This window comes from Pan troglodytes, chromosome 12 (assembly GCF_028858775.2).
Source record: "Pan troglodytes isolate AG18354 chromosome 12, NHGRI_mPanTro3-v2.0_pri, whole genome shotgun sequence".
NCBI classification, from domain to species: domain Eukaryota; kingdom Metazoa; phylum Chordata; class Mammalia; order Primates; family Hominidae; genus Pan; species Pan troglodytes.
The window spans coordinates 13,109,452-13,120,336 of record NC_072410.2 but is presented as its reverse complement, the minus strand read 5'-3'; the positions used below and the strand labels follow the sequence as shown (position 1 = coordinate 13,120,336).

Here is a 10,885-nt window from a genome sequence, read left to right as displayed (position 1 = left end):
GCTGACACAGGCGGATCACTTGAGGTCAGAAATTCGAGACCAGCCCAGCCAACATAGCAAAACCCTGTCTCTACTAAAAATACAAGAGTAGCGGGGCATGCTGGCTTGCATGCCGGTAGTCCCAGCTACTTGGGAAGCTGAGGCAAGAGAATCGCTTGAACTCTGGAGGCGGAGGTTGCAGTGAGCCAGGATCGCTCCACTGCACTCCAGCCTGGTGACAGAGCCAGATGCTATCTCAATAAAACCCCCCCCAAGAACAAAAAACAAACGAACAAACAAACAAAAACAAAACAAAACAAAACTGGAGGTGATGATGCTCCCTCCAGGATCCCTTTGTGAAGGGTGAAGATTATACAGGCAGGGTCCGTGTCGCAGAGGAGACCGTTTCCAAGGAGGCTGTGTGATCATTAACCACTTTCGTTACTAGGCTACTATCAAGCTGCATGATCCTGGTCAGCTTCCTAACCTCACCAATCCTGCTAACCAAGGAGTCTTTGAGTTTTTTTAGTTTTTGCGTTTTACATTTTCCCAAAGGCCTGTGGCTAGGAAGGGGCTGAAACAGGGTGAAATGTGCAAGTGCTCTGGAGAGTGGGGAGCCACACCCTCCGGCCCACCGCAGGAAATCCACCCACTGAGAGGGAATGTGGTCGGGGATAGGCTTGGAGAACCTTTGGGGCCTCCCAGGAGATCCCAGTGGACAGAGGCAGGGAGGTGCCCTCACACTGGCTGCATGCCACTACATGACATGCCCTGTTAATCAGTTACCTCAGGAGATGGTGCTTGGCTCCTGCCAACCTCAGAGCTGCATGCTAGGACTGAATGAGAACTGGCTAGATGGAAGCCCTAACTTCAGGGGGCTACAGTTGGAGGCGCGTGGGGGTCAGGCACCATGTACTGCCCTGGTGCTTCCTAAACCACAAGCACTGTGCATCACCTTCACGGTTTCTGCTCTGATACCTAAACTGGTAGTTTCTAATACCTCCCTTGAAATCAACTCACATCTTTCACTATGAAAAAAAAACAAGCAATGTTCTAATACGTTAAGAAAACACTTAAATATTAAAACAACAACAAACTGTTTACCTATGGGGTACTCTACCCCATATCTTACTTGATAAACACCAGAGAGACAAATAACCTGTGGGAAACGATGAGCTTTTTGAAGGGATGCTCACCACAGTTCCATGAGATGGGTTTTATCTTTCCTGTTTTTCAGATGGGAAAATGAAGGTCAAGATTTGAAGTCTTACTTAAGGTCACCTAGCTAGTAGTGGGTGGAGCTGGGACTCCAAGCCGAGTCCGTATCCTGGAAGTCTGTGTCCTTTTCACTACATGTACCTGCTCAATGGCTCTTTTATTCCTGAAAACCTATTTTACATAGCACACCTGCACATGGGGTGAGATGACTGATTTGCCCTCTCACAAACTCCCAACACAACCGGAGGCTCAGGTCCAGCGAGTCAGTGATGGCCACCCCTCTACAGAGAGCACATCCGATGATGCCCTGGGGCACAGAGGGCATCCAGTGCTCAGAGTGGCCTCATGCTAACTGAAGGCTTAGTTTTTAACATCTCTGGACTCTTCGAGGCAGAATAATCAATCCAGATGCCTGCTTACCCAGGGCTTCCCTTTGGCCATGGCACTAAGAATGACCTCTTAAAAATACCTACAGTATGTTTTTATGAGAAATATTAACTTCTAAAGATGTCTACAATGTCTACAACAGTATGTCCCAGCCCACATGCTCCCTAGAACCTTGCCACTTCCTTATCAAGAGGCAAAGTCTATGCTCCTTCCCCTTGAAAGAGGGCAAAACTTTGTGCTCTGTAGACCAAGAGGTTACTGAGGAATTGACACTGACTTCCAAGGCCAAGCCATGAACCTACCATGCGAGTATGTCTTACTCTTTAGTGATGCTTGCTCTTGGAACCCAGCCACCATGCTGTGAGGAAGCCCAATAGCCTGTAGAGAGGCTCGCATGGAGAAAAAATAAGGCCCTTGTCACACAACCTCTGCCTTGCCTCAGAAGCCAGCAGCAACTTGTTAGCTATGTATGTAAGCCATCTCTAAAGTGGCTTCTTCAGCCCCAGTCAAGTTCCCCCAGATGACACAGCAAGTGGCAGAGATGAGCTGTCCTCACTAAGCCTTGCCCAAACTGAAGATTCATTAGCAAAATAGATGATCGTTGTCATTCTAAGTTAGTATGTTGTGGGGTAACTTGTTAATCAGCAATAGGTAACTGACACGGATACTACTAAATACAGTAAATAATACAAAAATAATACTATTTTTTATTTTTAAAAAATTTATTTATTTTTTATTTTTTGAGATGGAGTCTCGCTCTGTTGCCCAGGCTAGAGTACAGTGGCACGATCTCGGCTCACAGCAACCTCTGCCTCCTGGGTTCAAGCGATTCTCCTGCCTTAGCCTCCCGAGTAGCAGGGATTACAGGTGCCTGCCACCGCACCTGGCTAATTTTTGTATTTTTAGTAAAGAGGGGTTTCACCATCTTGGTCAGGCTGGTCTCAAACTCCTAACCTCATGATCCACCTGCCTTGGCCTCCCAAAGTAATGGATTACAGGCATGAGCCACTGTGCCCGGCAATACTATATTTTAAAGAATATATATACAGTGGTGTGCTAGTAAAGGTTTGGTTCTCTAAATCGAAAAGGAAAAAAGCCCCGATTACTGATTTCTGTGGTGTAAATGCTCCCATCATAGCTGATTTCAAGCTTTCAGTGGTTTAACAGTCAGCTTGCTAAATTCCTGAGAATTTAACATTCGGTACCATCTGGCTCAAGCACACCACTGTATGTGTAGTAAAAGGATTAAAAAATGCAGGGCAGACAAAATCCCCAAATGGCTGGAGAGCATTCAGCTGTTACTAGCCTTTTTGGACACAGCATAGATTTAACAGCTCTGCCATGTGAAGATAGCTGCTGACATTGCAAGAGGGAGGAGCACACTGCCCTGGGACTCCCAGTCCAGCAAAGCCAGTGCTGGAAGGCCACAACTTTCCAACTTATTTTTTCATCTCTGACCAGCAGACGTTCTTTCATGTAGGAGAAATGAACTCTATTTTGTAGATGGGTTGAAAACATCAATATAAAAGATATTTACTTCTGGTTCCAAATGGCACACACCCAAACATGTTTTCATGACAAAACAATTTCTCTAATTCTATTTGTATTTTTCTCATTTAAAAAATACAAAGCTGGCTGGGAGCAGTGGTTCATGCCTGTAACCCCAGCACTTTGGGAGGCTGAGGCGGGCGGATAACTTGAGGTCAGGAATTCGAGCCCAGCCTGGCCAACATGGCGAAACCCCATCTCTACTAAAAATACAAAAATTAGCTGGGTGTGGTCACTAATCCCAGCTGTAATCCCAGCTACACGGGAGGTTGAGGCAGAAAAATCGCTTGAACCTGGGAAGTGGAGGTTGCAGTGAGCCGAAATCACGCCACTACACTCCATCCTGGGCGACAGAGCGAGACTCTGTCTCAATTAAAAACAAAAACAAAAACAAAACACTATTGGAGATGTGGTAAAGGTAACCGAAGACCAGAAAGGAAAACTCCCAGGTGTCCTGGCTGAAGGAAGGAGGGAAGTGCAGTGCGGTGGTATATTAGTCTGTTTTCACACTGCTATAAAGAACTTCCCTGAGACTGGGTAATTTATAAAGGAAAGAGGTTTAATTGACTCATAGTTCCACATGGCTGGGGATGCCTCAGGAAACTGACAATCATGGTGGAAGGGGAAGCAGGCACCTTCTTTACAAGGCGGCAGGAGAGAGCATGTGAAGGAGGAACTGTCAAACACGTATAAAACCATCAGATCTTGTCAGAACTCACTCAGTATCAGGAGAACGGCATGGGGGAACCGCCCCCATGATCCAATCACCTTTCTCCCTCAACACGTGGGGATTACAGGTCCCTCCCTCAACACATGGGGATTATAATTTGAGAAGAGATTTGGGTGGGGACACAGAGCCAAACCACATCAGGTAGATTGTGAGGTTGACACCTAAGCCCTGGCCAGGAACATGTTATATCATTTCGAGGAAAGGTTCAGAGAAAGAGACACCTTATTGTCCATCACATGGGCTTTGAAAAGCTGTTTCTTTGGATGGTTTGAATAAACCTCTTGCTGATCTGCTTGTGCTTTCTAAGAGGTGTTCCTCTAAAGATGTAAGAATAAAAAGTGAGTTTACTCCAAAGAGCATCCAGTTGACTTGGTCCCCTTTGAGGCTACTTCAGAAAGAAGAATGACAAGCTTCAGCCCTTCCTCCAGTGTCTCCATGACCACAGAGGAAGGGATGTGTAAGACGGAAAACTCGATGACTTATAAAAGTTAACAGAAGTGAAGCAGAGACAGAGAGAAGTAAAATGCATTCAAGAGGTATTCAGTTTGGGGACTGCCTTAGTTCAGCCTGCTATAACGAAGTACCATAGATTGGGTGACTCATAAACAACATATATTTCTCACATTTCTAGAGGCTAGAAGTCTGACATCAAGATGCCAGCATGGTCTAGTTCTGGTGACAGTCCTCTTCTGGGTTGCAGACAGCTGACTTCGTGTGTCCTCACATAGTGGAAAAGTTGAGGGATCTCTCTGGAGTCTCTCTCTCTGTTTTTTTTTTTTTGAGACAGAGTTTCACTCTTGTTGCCCAGGCTGGAGCGCAGTGGCGCAATCTCAGCTCACCACAACATCTGCCTCCCAGGTTCAAGCGATTCTCCTGCCTCAGCCTCCCAAGTAGCTGGGTTTACAGGCATGCACCACCATGCCCGGCTAATTTTGTATTTTTAATAGAGACAGGGTTTCTCCATGTTGGTCAGGCTGCTCTTGAACTCCCAATGTCAGGTGATCTGTCCGCCTTGGGCTCCCAAATTGCTGGGATTACAGGTGTGAGACACCGCGCCCGGCCAAGGGGCCTCTTTTATAAGGGCAGTAATCCTTACCACGTTATTACCTCCGTAAATGCCCCACCTTCTAACATCTTCACCTGGGGTTTAGGATTTCAACATATGAGTTTTTGGGGACACATTCACTTTATTTGCAGCAACCAAAGGAGAAATTAAAAATAAGTGTAAAATTTTAAATTTTGTGTATCGGGAGTTGGTCCAATAGTAGGAGAATTAGTTGGAGTAAATATTGGAAGATGACCCAATATTTGAAACATCTTCCAATGGATTCCATGTATCCAATTCAAATAGCTCAATTTTTAATTTTTTAATTTTTTTTTTCTTTTGAGATGGAGTCTCACTCTGTTGCCCAGGCTGGAGTGCAGTGGCGTGATCTCAGCTGGCTGCTACCTCCGCCTCCCAGGTTCAAGCAATTCTCCTGCCTCAGCCTCCAGAGTAGCTGGGACTACAGGTGTGCACCACCATGCCTGGCTAATTTTTGTATTTTTAGTAGAGACAGGGTTTCACCATATTGGCCAGGCTGATCTCGAACTCCTGACCTTGTGATCCGCACTCCTTGGCCTCCCAAAGTGCTGGCATTATAGTCGTGAGCCACTGCGCGCGGCCACCAGGCTGGTCTTGAACTCCTGACCTCAGGTGATCCCCCCAGCCTCGGCCTCCCAAAGTGCTGGGATTACAGGCAGGAGCCACTGCATCTGGCCTGTTTCATTTCTTAAGCTGGAGGGTTTGATACTTTAGTATTTTTCTTCTTTCTCTTTTTCTTTTTTTTTTTTTTTGGCGAGGAGGGCAGGGTCTCACTCTGTCACCCAGGCTGGAGTGCAGTGGCACCATCATGACTCACCACTGCCTCCACCTCCCAGGGCTCAGGTGATCCTCCCACCTTGGCTTCCCAAGTAGCTGGGACTACAGGCTCACACCACCATGCCCAGTTAACTTTATTTATATATTTATTTTTTGTAGAGACAGGGTTTTGCCATGTTGCCCAGGCTGGTCTCAAACTCCTGGGCTCAAGAGATTCACCCGCCTCAGCTTCCCAAATTGTTGGGATTATAGGCGTGAACTAGCATGCCTGGCCATAACTGTATATACTATTCTTTATTCCCTTTTAAATGCTGTGAGTAAAGTATTAATTAATTGCAAGACTAGATCCTGGACAGACCTAGGCCACCTTCTCACAACACTGTTTGCTTGAAAATGTATCAAGTTCATTGTGGAAAAATGTATGTTGGGAACTGGTCACCTGCTTTGTTTACTGTGAAGCCCTTGGTCTGTGGGACTGTTCCTGCCCTGGGAATGCACACAAGCCTGGAGCCTCCATCACAAGGAGAATATAAAAGACTCATGGGAAACCAAGGCAGGGACTTCCCTTTTTCAATATGAACCACATACACCTTCATCTTTTTTTTTTTTTTTTTTTTTTTTTGTTTTGAGACAGAGTCTTCTCTGTCCCCCAGGCTGGAGTGCAATGGTGTAGTCTCGGCTTACTGCAACCTCTGCCTCCCGGGTTCAAGTGACTCCTGCTTCAGCCTCTCAAGTAGCTGGGACTATAGGCACATGCCACTGCACCTGGCTAATTTTTATTAGAGAACCGGGTTTCGTCATGTTGGCCAGGCTGGTCTTGAACTCCTGACCCCGTGATCCGCCCGCCTTGGTTTATGTAGGTTTATGCAGGCAATCTTGGAAACAATGGCAACAAGACTGAATTGGAAGGGACTTTTGGCTACTGTGGACCACTCTGAAGTGTGTGGGTTGCCAGAAACCCTCCCGTCTTTGCTTTTGTTGAATTTGAAGATCCCCGAGATGCAGCAGGTGTGGTCTGAGAACTAGATGGAAGAACACTATGTGGCCGCTGTGTAGGAGAGGAACTGTCGAACGGTGAAAAAAGAAGTAGAAATCATGGCCCACCTCCCTCTTGGGGTCATCGTCCTTGAGATGATTATCGTAGGAGGGGTCTTCCACCTCGTCACAGATCTCCAAGAAGGAGAAACTTGTCTTGTAGCCAGAGCAGGTCCCTTTCTGGAGTTAGGAGAAGAGAGAGATCGCTGTCTCAGGAGAGAAATCACAAGCCACCTGATCCTTCTCTAGGTCTCGTAGCCCATCTAGGTCAAATGAAAAAAAAAAAAGCTGACTCCATCTGCTACTATAAGGATTATTCACAGTCGAATGGAATTTTACCATGGAATGCAAAGATGTTTCAACAGAAGAAAATCAATCAATGTAGTACATCACATTATTTGAACAAAAGAAAAAAATCACATTATCATCTCAATTGACATGGAAAAAGCATTTGAGGAAATAACACCCTTTCATAATAAATACTCTCAGCAAATTAGGAACAGAGGGAAAATTTCTCAACATGATAGAGTGTGTTTCTGGAAAACTTACAGCTAACATTATATTCAATGGTAAAAGACTGAATGAGTTCCCCTTAAGACAAGGGACAAGAAAAAGATTCCCACTGCTATTTGACACTGAATTGAAAGTTCTAGCCAGACAAGAAAAGTCGTGGTGGCTCGCGCCTGTAATCCCAGCACTTTGTGAGGCCAAGGTGGTTGGATCCTTTGAACTCAGGAGTTTGAGACCAGCCTGAGCAACATAGTGACACCTTGTCTCTACAAAAAATACACAAAAAAACAAAAAATAAAAAACAAAACTGAGCATGGTGGCACGAACCTGTAGTCCCAGTTACCCAGGAGGCTGAGGTGGGAGGATTGCTTAAACCCGAGAGACCGAGGTTGCAGTGAGCCAAGATTGCACCACTGCACTCCAGCCTAGACAACAGAGCCAGATCCTGATAAAAAAAAAAAAAAATGTCGGCTGGGCGCAGTGTCTCATGCCTGTAATCCCAGCATTTTGGGAGGCCGACGTGGGCCGCGGGCGGATCACCTGAGGTCAGGAGTTCAAGACCAGCCTGGCCAATATGGCGAAACCCCGTCTCTACAAAAAATGCAAAAATTAGTCTGGCATGATGTTGGGTGCCTGTAATCCCAGCTACTTGGGAGGCTGAGGCGGGAGAATTGCTTGAATCTGGGAGGTGGAGGTTCCAGTAAGCTGAGATCATGCCATTGCACTCCAGCCAGGGTGACAGAGAAAGACTCCATCTCAAAAAAAAAAAAAAAAATCCAAATATAAAGGAATAGGTGAAACTATTTCTATTTATAGATGATATAATCCTTGTATACAAACCCCCAGAGAATCCACAAGAAAGCTCAGAGCTAATAAATGAATTCAGCAAAGTTGCAGTGTACAAAATCAACACACAAAAACAAATTTTCTATACACCAGAAGGAAATTAAGAAATTCCATTTACAATAGCATCTAAAAAATTAAATACTTAGAAATAAATCTAACTGAAGAGGTGAAAGATTAATACACTGAAAACTATAAAAGATAAAAACTACAAAAAAATTAAAAAGATCAAAGTAATTGAAAATACATTCTGTGTTCGTGGATAGGAAGACTTACCTCTGTTAAGATGTCAATACTACTGAAAGTGATCAGCAAATTCAATAAAATCTCTTCTAAAATTCCACAGTCTTTTTTTTCCCCCACAAATGGGGAAGCAGATCCTCAAATTTACATAAAATTGAAAGTGACCCTGAATCGCCAAAAGAATCTTTATAAGGAAGTATAGAGTTGGAAGACTCATACTTTCTGATTTCAAAACTTACTATAAAGCTACAGTAATTAAAACAGAATAGCATTGGCATAAGGACAGACATATCCAATGAACTAGAATAGAGACTCAGAAAAAGGTCTCATATATATGGTCAATGGATTCTTTCTTTCTTTTTTATTTTTAATTGACACATAATGATTGCACATGTTTATGGGGTACAGTGTGATATTTTGATACATGTATACAAAGTTTGATGCTCAAATCAGGGTAATTATCATATCCATCACCTCAAACATTTATAATTTCTTTGTGGTAGGAACATTAAAAATCTTCTGTTCTAGCTATTAAAAATATACAATAAATTATTGTTAACTGTAGTCACACTACAATGTTATAGAGCATTAGAACGTTTTCCTCCTATCCAGCTATAATTTTTTGTCCATTAACTAACCTCCCACTATTCTTCCCACCTCCCTGCCTTTCCTAGCCTTTAATAACCACTATTCTACTCTTTACTACTATGAGCTCAACTTTTTAATCTTCCACATATAAGTGAGAACATGTGGTATTTATCTTTCTGTGCCTGGCTTATTTCAGTTAACATAAAATCCTCTAGGTTCATTCATGTTGTTGTAAATGACAGAATTTTATTTTTTATGGCTGAATAGTATTCTACTGTGGTTATAGACCACATTTTATTTATCCATTAATTTGTTGGTGAGCACTTAGGTTGATATCATATCTTGGCGATTATGCATAGTGTAGCAATAAACACAGTAATGCAGATCTCTCTCTCTCTTTTTCTTTTTTAGTAGCCATGTGTTAGCCATTTTAATAGAAAATGTGATCAAAACTTGATTACAAGAGTTCAAAAAGAGAAAAACCAGTGAGTTTCAATTTTATTACAAGTTTTTAAATCTGGGACTAGTTAAAAAAAATTTTTTTTAACTTAAATGCTAACTTCAGCCCAGGGTTTTTTCACAATCAAACTAAAAATTACTTACTACATGAGAAAATCAATGCAACAAACAAGTAAAATTTGTAAACTCAAGCCACAAACTTATAGTTAATAATCACAGTAAGGGACATTGCCAAAGAGCAACTGATGCCTCAGTGAAGTTTGAAACTCTGCCTTCGGTGAAGGCAGAGAAGAAATATGCAAGCAATTCTGCTTCAGAGAAATTTGCACAGAAATGGAAAATACTAGAACCTTTAACACAAGTGAAATTGCAAAGCCTCAACATGTTCAACTCAGTCCACAGAGCACCAAATGTTAAATTGGAGCCAAGTTAGGATTAAACATTGAATTTCCAGCTATGCAACTAGCAGAGCACAATTTCACGTGTGGAAACCATCTGCAGGCAAGTTCTTTTAAAAACATGAATTTCATACACCGTAAATTCTAAAACACACACTTCTGCGTTATTGTTCGAATTTCAGAAGGGCACCACAAAGCATCAGGGTCTTTCAAAGTCACGGCAACAATCGTATCTTTTTTCCCAGCCTTGGTAGCCCCCTTCTGCGGTTCTCTAGTCTCTGCACGCACTGCAGCACATCACTGTTTGTAGAATAACTTCTGACATTAAATCCAGTCGTGGCCCAAGTTGCACGAGGCAGCTATTTCCCAGGCACCTCCCATTTCTTTGGCATGGGAGGCTTCTCAGCCACTTCTTCAGGCCCCACTCAGGATGCCACATCTGGAAGCACTATTCCTCCAGCTCCCTCTGCTGGAGACCAAAGTGACAGATTGTTGCAAAGACTTGTAGAAACAGATTACTTACACATTAATTTTTGTACACATTTAGTTAATTTAGAACCTGGGACTTTTACAATCGATTCCCCAAACCCCTTTATGGAGAGTGACGGACTACGCAGCAACGCCGAAGCAGCACAGTTTCTCTCTCTAGGAGGAAGAGGATTAGTAGACGTAATTGTGCCTCGAGAGAAATTTGTACTAAAAAAAAATCAAAGACGAATGGCCCAGAAACCCGCGTTTTACTGACACTGTCATTTTCCCAGAGAATCTTAGAAAGATGTCACGTTTTCTTTTAATGAATGAGAGGAGCCCACTTGTATCCCTGAATCATTCTTTGGGAAAAGCAACAGAAATGATTGACAGTTAAATTTTTAAAAATAAAATGGTCACTCCCTTCAGCCCACACCTCCACACCCTCATCTGCCTGCCCAATGGCTGTCAGTTCCGTCAAGTCACCTTCTCCTTCTACTCTAGTATTAACACAAGAATTGACATCAAGCTGAAAAAAAAAAAAGAAGTCATGTTACAAATAAGTGAGTGGAGGCCCAAAGGAAGCCCTTTGACTATGATTTCCAATTTTCTCTTCAA

The 10,885-nt window shown here is 43.3% G+C and overlaps 1 pseudogene; it reads left to right on the top strand.

The window, feature by feature from the left end:
* The first annotated feature begins 1,402 nt into the window (after positions 1 to 1,402).
* Positions 1,403 to 7,050, top strand: LOC107971251 (serine/arginine-rich splicing factor 3-like; annotated as a pseudogene).
* Positions 7,051 to 10,885: the final 3,835 nt, after the last annotated feature.